Source organism: Periplaneta americana, chromosome 17 (genome assembly GCF_040183065.1).
Source record: "Periplaneta americana isolate PAMFEO1 chromosome 17, P.americana_PAMFEO1_priV1, whole genome shotgun sequence".
NCBI lineage: Eukaryota > Metazoa > Arthropoda > Insecta > Blattodea > Blattidae > Periplaneta > Periplaneta americana.
Genome location: NC_091133.1, coordinates 32,776,537 through 32,786,631, shown reverse-complemented (window position 1 = coordinate 32,786,631; position 10,095 = coordinate 32,776,537). Strand labels below are relative to the sequence as shown.

At 37.4% G+C, this 10,095-nt stretch overlaps 1 protein-coding gene across 1 annotated transcript in view; it reads left to right on the top strand.

Moving 5' to 3' along the window:
• The first annotated feature begins 947 nt into the window (after window positions 1-947).
• The window catches only part of amon (prohormone processing protease amontillado), a 637,284-nt gene continuing 628,136 nt past the window's right edge, over window positions 948-10,095 (top strand). The window contains exon 1 of the mRNA XM_069816284.1: window positions 948-1,050. The gene's annotated coding sequence lies outside the window, so the exon portion shown is untranslated. The remainder of the gene's footprint in view (window positions 1,051-10,095) is intronic.

Here is a 10,095-nt window from a genome sequence, read left to right as displayed (position 1 = left end):
TACGGAAATTACGTCTTCTAATTCTCTAACAAATTTTCGAAATGAAGTCAGCCCACGCCTCAATCCATTTAGAACTATACATTCAGTGTGGTTGAAAATTATGTATTGCATGCACAATAACACCGCATGAGATCAATCTTTTTATTTTCCTGTAGACACAAAAAGTGTTAATTCGGGAATATATTTTCCAAATAAAATGCGAGAACCAATAAAAAAGACTATGGCCTACTTGAGATAGCTATGATAGGTTACATTTCGAAATAAATGATGCCAAAATAGCGAAAATTAAAAAATAACTATCCTAGCGTTAAACTGTATTATTCTTTAAATGAAATTATTTTTTAATTATAGGTTATTTGAAAGAAAACCTCATTATGTGGATATAAAGTGGACCTCGCTTTGTATGCACAAGAATTAAAAAGCATTTTCAGAAATATTTAATCTTGTTTTCAGCTTGAGAATATACTATACGTTCACCAGCAGGGCAATCACAGGTATTAAATAATGAATCTCGTTCCAGCCGTTCTAGCAAAGTCAGCTGTTCATTCCATCTCGTATGGGGCCATCATATGTCTCATCTCCCTTCTGAGTACTATTAGAATGATCGTTTTAGGTTTTATCCTCTCATATAGGTAAATGGCTTCCTTTGGATATCTATTGAGTACTTCCTACGTGAGTGAATTTTACTGTATTATTACATCGATCTGTTATTCTATGTAAGCAAGGATGGCTAACAAAAAGGCTTCCTTTCTATATTATTTACCCAACGGAAGCAAAATGTGACTTTGTTTAAATTACTATTCGGAGTTTGTAAATAAAACAATCCTGGCAGCGTATGTTGCTCGTACCTAGTAGTTTGACGGGAAGCCATTGGCATCTGTCACAAAGGCAATAACAATAACTTGCAATATGTTTAATAATTGCTGTGTGTGATTTGACTTGCAGATCCTGGGCTCCCCGAATGAGTTCCACTTCGTACACCGGGCGCTGCCCCACGCGCGCAGCAAGCGGAGTGTCCCCCACACCCGGCGTCTCAAAGTGGACCCCCTGGTGAGTGCCAGCTCTCCTTCATTTACAGTTATTACTCCCACGCGCACCACTGCACGTTACTTCGTTTACACTGTGCAATTTTTATGCTCAGTGGACGTCAAGGTCTGAATGAGAAAGAACGGAGAAACTGCGGATGCCGCGGGATACGGAATGAATTGGTAAAAACGGGATCTCGGGGCTAAGACAGACTTAAAATTTCGATTTCTAGTTTTAACTAAAGGTGTACAAGGGAGAAGTGCACTGAAGAAATAGAAATAATATTCAATATTTTATGAACACACGGCGTTGATTTCGGAAATCTCGGAAACTTAACTATAGAATATCAAAACGAATTGTCTTTACTAAGCTTTCTTCGTTCATAAACGTGAATATTTACGTAGCGTCACTTATATGATTAATGAACTTCTTAGCCAAATGCCTGTAAAAGTTAACTCAATCCAAAACAGCTGTGGATTAGGCACCGAAAAGAAAACATTTCATCACGTGCCTTACGTTCAATTGCTTTTTAATTTATATATATATATATATATATATATATATATATATATATATATATTCTGGTGTAGTTAAGCCCATCAGACCTTCTCTTCTACACCATCAAAAATACAAATAAAATAAAGAAAAATAAAATTATAAACAAAGTAAAACCAAACGAAAATACATACAGGCTACAGTCACAAACTTTAAATAAGCTAACATTGTCTTGTAGTTCAGCAAAACGAATACACGCGCCAGATATACAGATATTACATTTTATCTCTGCTGGGTAGTGACCGTTAAATTTCAAGTCGCTTAGCTTAGTCGTGGACGTCAGTATATTAAGAAACATTACAAAGTTTATGCCACCTCCTTTCCTCCCCAAGCAAATATGTGACGTTGCACAGGAGCAGGGACGAAAAAAGTCCCTTATTTGTGGCAATGACTTATCGGCATTTAATTTTCGCTACAATATTTCCTATATATTCCTTTATATCAGTTTGATGAAGACTTTAAATATTACATAAAAGGGACAACTGCGCGGTTTATATTATTGGTACGTATAAACCTGCAACAGTATGGGTGTGTCTTGGGGAAGAACGTGACTGATGTAGCTGACTATCGTTGATCTGTGCTATGGTAAAACGATTAAAACCAATTATACTATTTTATTTTATTATTTTTTTTTATTTTAGTCTGTTATTTAATGACGCTGTATCAACTACGAGGTTACTTAGCGTCGATGAGATTGGTGATAGCGAGATGATATTTGGCGAGATGGAGCCGAGGATTCGCCACAGATTACCTTGTATTCACATTACGGTTGGGGAAAACCTCGGAAAAAGCCAACCAGGTAATCAGCCCAAGCGGGGATCGAACCCGCTCCCGAACGCAACTTCAGACCGGCAGGCAAGCGCTTTAACCGACTGAGCCACGCCGATGGCTATTGTACTATTTCATGCTTTTATATGAATGCCGCCAACAGCACTGAAATAAGCAAAAACATATACTTCATTCGAAAAGAATTGAATGAAATTAAAGCAGAAATGACCCAGTGAATGTAGCAACCAAATATTTAAGTAAATGAATTGTGTCCCTAGAGAGATTACGGGATTTACGTCTGATAACATTTGAAGAAGGAATGCCCCAGTGGATAGTGGAGCAAAAATTTAAGTAAGGGATTGTCCCTAGAGAGTTCACGGGAGTTCAGTCTGATAATATTTAAGGCAGATTTGTCCCAGTGGATGGAGCAGTTGAATATCTAAATAAAGAACTGTCCCTCGAGTGTTCACGGAATTTCAGTCTGATAACATTTAAGGCAGGAATGCCCCAATGGCTGGAGCAGCAGGAAATTAATAAAAATTAACTGCCCCTAGAGAGTTTACGGGACTTCAGTCTGATAATATTTAAAGCTGATTTGCCCCAGTGGATGAAGCAGTTGAATATTTAAATAAATGAATTGTGCCCTAGAGAGTTCATGGGATTTCGGTTTGATAACATTTAAGGCAGGAACGCTCCAATGCATGGAGCGGCTGAATATTTAAATAAATTGATTATACCCCTATAGAGTTCACGGGATTTCTGTCTGATGACGTTTAAAGCAGGAATGCCCCAATGGATGGGGCAACTAAATATTGAAATAAATGGATTGTTCCTCTAGAAATTTCACGGAATTTCAGTATGATAATATTTAAGGCAGACATGTCCACCCAAGAGAGTTGACGGGATTTCAGTCTGATAACATTTAAGGCAGATTTGCGCCAGTGAATGGAGCAGTTGAATATTTAAATAAATTAATTGTGCCCTAGAGAGTTCACGGGATTTCAGTCTGATAACATTTAAGGCAGATTTGCGCCAGTGAATGGAGCAGTTGAATATTTAAATAAATTAATTGTACCCTAGAGAGTTCACGGGATTTCAGTCTGATAACATTTAAGGCAGATTTGCGCCAGTGAATGGAGCAGTTGAATATTTAAATAAATTAATTGTGCCCTAGAGAGTTCACGGGATTTCAGTCTGATAACATTTAAGGCAGATTTGCGCCAGTGAATGGAGCAGTTGAATATTTAAATAAATTAATTGTGCCCTAGAGAGTTCACGGGATTTCAGTCTGATAACATTTAAGGCAGGAATAGCCCAGTGGATGGGGAAGCTGAATATTTAAATAAATGGATTGTGCCCCTAGAGACTTCACGGGATTTTGGTGTGAGAACATTTAAGGCAGGAATGCTCCAGTGGATGAGACAGCTGGATATTTAAAAATTCGATTGTGTCCCTAGAGAGTTTACGAAATTTCAGTCTGGCAGCATTTAAGAGAGGAATGTTCCAGTGGATGACACAGCTGAATATTTAAATAATTCGATTGTGCCCTTAGATAGTTCACCGAATTTCAGTATGATAGCACTTTAGGCAGGAATGCCCCAGTTGTTGAGACAGCGGAATATTTGAATAATCATATTGTATCCCTGGAAATGTCACGGGATTTCAGCCGGATAACATTTAAGGCAGGAATTCCCCTGTAGATGGGGCAGCTAAATATTTATATTAATGAATTGTGCCTATAGAGAATTCACGAAATTTCAGTCTGATAACATTTGAAGCTGGAAATTCCCGAGTGGATGGAGCAGCTGAATATTTAAATAAATGGATTGTGTCCCTAGAGAGTTCACGGAAAATCAGTCCAATGACATTTAAGACAGAAATGCCCCAGTGTATGGGGCAGCTGGATATCTAATTAAAATGGATTGTTTCCCTAGAGATTTCATGGGAATTTAGGAATGCCCCAGTGGATGGGGCAGCAGAATGTTTAAATAATTGGCTTGTGTCCCTGGAGATTTCATGTAATTTACGTCTGATAATATTTAAGACAGGAATGCTACATTGTATGCAGCATCTCATTATTTTAATTAATTGATTGTACCGCTAGAGAGTTCATGGGATTTCAGTCTGATAACATTTAAGACAGGAATTCCTCAGTGGATAGAGCAGCTGAATATTTGAATAAACGAATTGTGCCCCTAAGACGTTCACGGCATATCAGTTTGAGCTGAATACAGTATTTAAATCATTGGTTTGTGTCCCCTAGAAAGTTCACGATATTTCAGTAGATAATATTTAAGGCAGGAATGTCCCAGTGAATGGAGCAGTTGCATATTTAAATAAAAGGATTGTGCCCCTTGAGAGAACACGGGATTTCAGTCTAATTACATTTAAAGCAGGAATGCCCCAGTTGATGGTATAGCTCAGTGGTCGTCAGCACTCGCTGAAATGTGCAAAGGGTAAGCGATGCCGTCCCGTGTGCACCGTCGTACAGCAAGAAGAGTTAGAGAGCATACCCGCTAGCAGCTACGAATGCACCATGGTGCACTGTGTTCTCCGCTGGTAAGAGATGTTAGCCCCAGGGTGCTTTGTGCTGACGACCTCGGTATAGAATATTTAAATAAATGAAGTGTGCCCTTAGAGAGTTCACTGATTTTCATTCTGGTAACAATTAAGACATGAATTCCCCAGAGAATGGAGTAGCTGAATATATAAATGAATTCATTGTGCCCCTAGAGGGTGCACGGGATTTCAGTCTGATAACATTTATGGCAGAATTCTGCAGTAAATGGAGCAGCTGAATATTTAAATGAATAGATTGTACCCCTGGAAAATTCACCGGGATTTCAATGTGATAACATTTAAGGCAATAATTCCCCTGTGGATGGCGCAGCCGAATTTTAATTTCTGCCCCTGGAGTGTTCATGGAATTTCAGTCTAATAACAATTGAGGCAGGAGTTCTCCAGTAGATGGAGCAACTGAATATTTAAATAAATGGATTGTGCCTCTTGAGAGTTGACGGGATTTCAGTCTGATAACATTTGTGACAGGAATTCTGCAAAGGATGGAGCAGCTGAATATTTAAATGAATGAATTGTGCCCCTTTAGATTTCACGGCATTTCAGTCTAATAATAAAAAAGCAGGAAGTCCTCAGTGAATGGAGCAACTGAATATTTAAATAAATGGATTGTCCCCCATGAGAGTTCACGGGATTTTAGTCTGAAATCAATTAAGGCAGAAATGCCCCAGTGGATGGAGCAGCTAAATATTTTAATGAACAAATAATGCCCCTCTAGAGTTTATGTGACTATAGTTGGGTGACATTTAAGTCAAAAATACCCAGTGGATGGAGCAGCAGAGTATTTAACCTTCCAGTGCTAGCGCCAAGTCTCACAGACCCGGCACAATTACTTTTACTATTTACTCTGAAGTGTTTGGGGGTAGAAATCTGTTTCTCCACCTAGCTTCCTGTTTCTTTCCATAGTTGACATGTGAGTGCCGACGTGGCTATTCGTGCAGCAGTAAGCGAGATAATTACGTAAAGGGTCTGTCAGACTTGGCGCCAGTGTTGGCGTTACACAGTTTCATTTTGAAGTTTTAGTGCTTAAGAATTATTTGTGGTAGTAACGAACTGATTGGTTCAAATATCAGAGGATTATTCTGTTTACTGATGATCTGAAACATTTTTCTAGTTTTTAATTAATATTTAGCTTACGATATACTTCAAAAATGTCTTATGAAGAAAATGAAAAACGAATTGTGACTTTGCTAGATACTTCTAAAATGTCTTACGAAGAAAATGAAAAATTAGTTGTGAGTTTGCTAGACGAGTTTGTAAGCTGTGAGAATGATAGTGATGATGACGCCGACATTGATGAAGAGGACGGTGAAGTGGAAGTATTTGATGGCAATACAGATACAGAACAGGAAGGTGAGACGAGTGGTGATGATGAACAATTTGAGATTCCGAACAAAGTTCCTAGAGTTCCCGGTTTCAAATCTAAAGATGGTACGGTATGGAGACAACACTGCTCACCAAAGGCTGTTAGGACTCGGCAGTGTAATATTGTGACACATCTACCAGGTGTGAGGCCATGTGCTAGAGAGGCTAAAACTCCTACTGATTGTTGGTCTCTTGTTTTTGAAGATGGCATATTAAATGTTATTTATTTTTATTAGTCATCTACGTTTTGACAATACAGAAATAAGAAACAATAGAAAACAATGGGATAAGTTAGCCCCAATTCGTCAGGTGTTTGTTTTTGAACAACTGCAAAAAATTATACACAATAGGTGAATTTGCAACAGTAGATGAAATGTTGGAGGCTTTCAGAGGCAGATGCTCATTCAAACAATATATGCCTAAAAAACCTAATAAATATAGCATCAAAAATTTTTCCTTAGTTGATGCTAAGACATGGTATGTCCTAAATATGGAACCATATGTTGGTCAACAACCAGAAGGTCCATTTAGGACAAAAAATGATCCTTAGAGTATAGTCAAGCGACTTTTTCAACCAATATCAGGAACAGGGAGGAACATTACATGTGATAATTGGTTCACTTCCTTTCCACTTATTACAAGCTTGCTGAATCGCCATAGAACAACCTGTGTGGGAAGAGTTCGAAAGAATAAAAGGGAGGTGCCAATAGAATTTGTGGATTCCAAAAAGAGACCAGTGGGATCTAGTGTGTTTGGTTTCCAAGAAGACATTACCATCGTTTCTTACGTACCGAAAAAGGGCAAAAATATAATTTTAGCATCTAGTATGCATCATGATGACTCAATAGATTCATCAACAGGTGACAAAAGCAAGCCATAAATTGTCACCTTCTATAACTCCACTAAGAAAGGTGTCGACGTGGTTGACAAACCTTGTGCTTATTATATTAATTGTTGAAATTTGTGCTGTCTATGACTTCGCAAGAAATACCAGAAGATGGCCACTGGTGATGTATGCACTACTAAATATTGCTGGAATAAACTCGCAAGTGATTTGTATATTTAACAATCAGAAGGAAAACAGTGTCCACAGGAAGTACGTGAAGGAGTTGGCTGTGGGATTAACAGATGATCACTTGAAACGTAGAGCTGCCCTTACAAATCTTCCACGTGAAGTACGAGAAAGAAGGCAAGAGGTTGCTGGAACATCTTTTCAACATGTTAAGGTTGATCAGTTTCCAGAGGGAACGAGAAGAACGGTGCTTTTTCTGCAAAAAGGGCAGTAAAACAAAATACTTTTGTAAAATATGTAAGAAATTTATATTTTTAAGTCGTGCTCAGTTTTCACGCTCTGAATGCAGTGCTTATATGATTTTCTGTCTCAAACCAGTATTTAAATATTATTTTTACTTTTTTAAGGAATACCATACACAATATTTCAATTGTTTGCTGATTTGAAAGGCTTTTGTTGATAACATTCACATTACATTCACTTTTTTTTAATCTTTTAAAATTAATTAAAATAGACGTTATATAATAACAAACTGCTTATTATTTGCAATTCACCCATTTCAGTATATTCTATGGATGCTGTCAAATTTCTAAAATATTAATAAATTGGTTGGAAGAGTCAGAAATAAAATTAAATATATATGGGTCTACCAGACTTGGCGCCAGCAGTGATGCTCTGAAAGAGGGCGCCACTACTGGAAGGTTAAATACATTTTTTCTTGTGCCTCTAGACAGTTTACGAGACTTCAGTTGGGTAACTGTTAATTCAGGAGTACCCAGTTGATGGATATAAAAAGACTCAAGATTTAATTCGCGAAGTGGCTACTTCAGCTATGTTAGGTGATATGGCTCATTATGTAGTAGTAGGGTTTAAGAAGGGCACGTCAGCTACTATGGCTATTTGCGCCCTTATCTAAAATTCTTAATATAACAAAATGGCTCATTATGATGATTACTGTAGGCATGTATATTAAATAATATTATATATAAAAAATATTGAAGCTGGAAAGAGCACCTACTAGCGACTTTTGGATATAAATGATTTCACATTTCATTGTGTACAATGTGATCTTTTCCAATTTTCATCAAATATATAAATTTCATCTTTGTTCTCCTAGAACTAACGCCCCCCACTGAACGAGTGTTCTCTTACATGAATGGTTTATGGACAAGTGACAAGAGCACTCTGTGTACAAATTTTGAAAGGTACAGTAAATTCTCTGTGATCCGTTGCTATGTCGTCCGTCCGCTTCGTCGTCCGGCATTCACTTGATTTTACAGGCCACGCCTTACTGCAAGACGGTACAGAACTTAGTTAACTATCCCTCCATCGTCTACATAATTAATATGGGTAAATGTGATAAGAAAATATTTGTGAACATTTGAATAATACAGTAATTAAATCATCGATCACAGTAGTTACAATCAGTATATTCTTAAACATTTTACATACACAATCAGAATACTTAAAGCTCCCCATCTGAAAAAATAAAAAAGCATGTATTTTCTGGAAATAAATTTCGAGAAAATTACGCATTTCTATAAAACAAAATGAACTTCGTTACATGTTAAGCAATTACAATGTAAAGTGTACTTGCATACAATATACGAGCACCTGTTGTGCATACAATAATGACTTATTTCTTTATGAAAACTAAACTGGCAAATGAGATTATCCTGCAGAATAGATTGTTGTGCTTGAGCCCCATAAACGTATACAGTATGTTCTTTACAAAACTAAAGAAAAAGAACTTAGATCACAAAATAAATGTTCTCTATGCCAGAGAATAACAATATGTTTCGGTCGTCAGTAAATAAAACGGAATGAAAAGACACTTTCACACCTCACTGAAGTAACTTTGTGGATAAAATAAAATAATTATTCCTTTCTGATATTTAAACGAAATGTTTAACGTAATGACAGAGTCCCACGATTAACAATGGGAAGCAGCGTGATCCTGCCAACGCCTTACTGTTTGCAATTCTTCAGCTGAAGCACTATGCTGTTGCAAATAAGCTAGAGCCGAGTGTAGTGCTGAGTAACCTTCGGCATGTGAAAATTCTCCCAAGTTGCCATCATCCTCTGATGCAATCATATCAGTGTCGTTCGGTAAAATACACTTCCATGATAGTATAATCAGAGCGACTGATACTAAATTCCAACACTCTGCAGCCCAGTAAATTACCTCTTTCATCTTTTTCAGCTGAACGGGTATGGAATCCTCATCAGCTTTAACAAGATGTTTGGTTAACTTTTGTTTATAAAGGCATTTGAAATTCTGTAAAACTCCCTGATCCATAGGCTGTATCACAGCAATGCAATTTGGGGGTAGAAAAACGGCTCTAATTTCTTCTGAGATTAGTTCCGTTTCTGATGCATGTGATAGAGCATTGTCAATTAGCAAGATCGCTTTGGGGGACAATCCATTTGTTGAGGAATATTTATCTACGGAGGGAACTAACTGTGTATGGAACCGCTCTTTAAAGATCTCAGAGGTCATCCAGCCTTTTTTCTGGCTCCTATAATAGACAGGTAGATCATGCATCAGATTTTTCAATGCTCTAGGGTTAGCAGATTTTCCAATTAACATCAAGGGAAGTTTATTTGCCCCTGATTCATTGGAGCAAGATAATACAGTCACATGTCATTTTTGGATTTTGAGACAAGGTACATTTTTGTATGATGTAGATTATAAAGTTCTTTTCGTTAGACATTTGATATTTAAAAGAGTTTCGTCACAATTGTATATCTGCTGGGGAGATAATTCTTGTTTACTCATCGAATCTCGGACT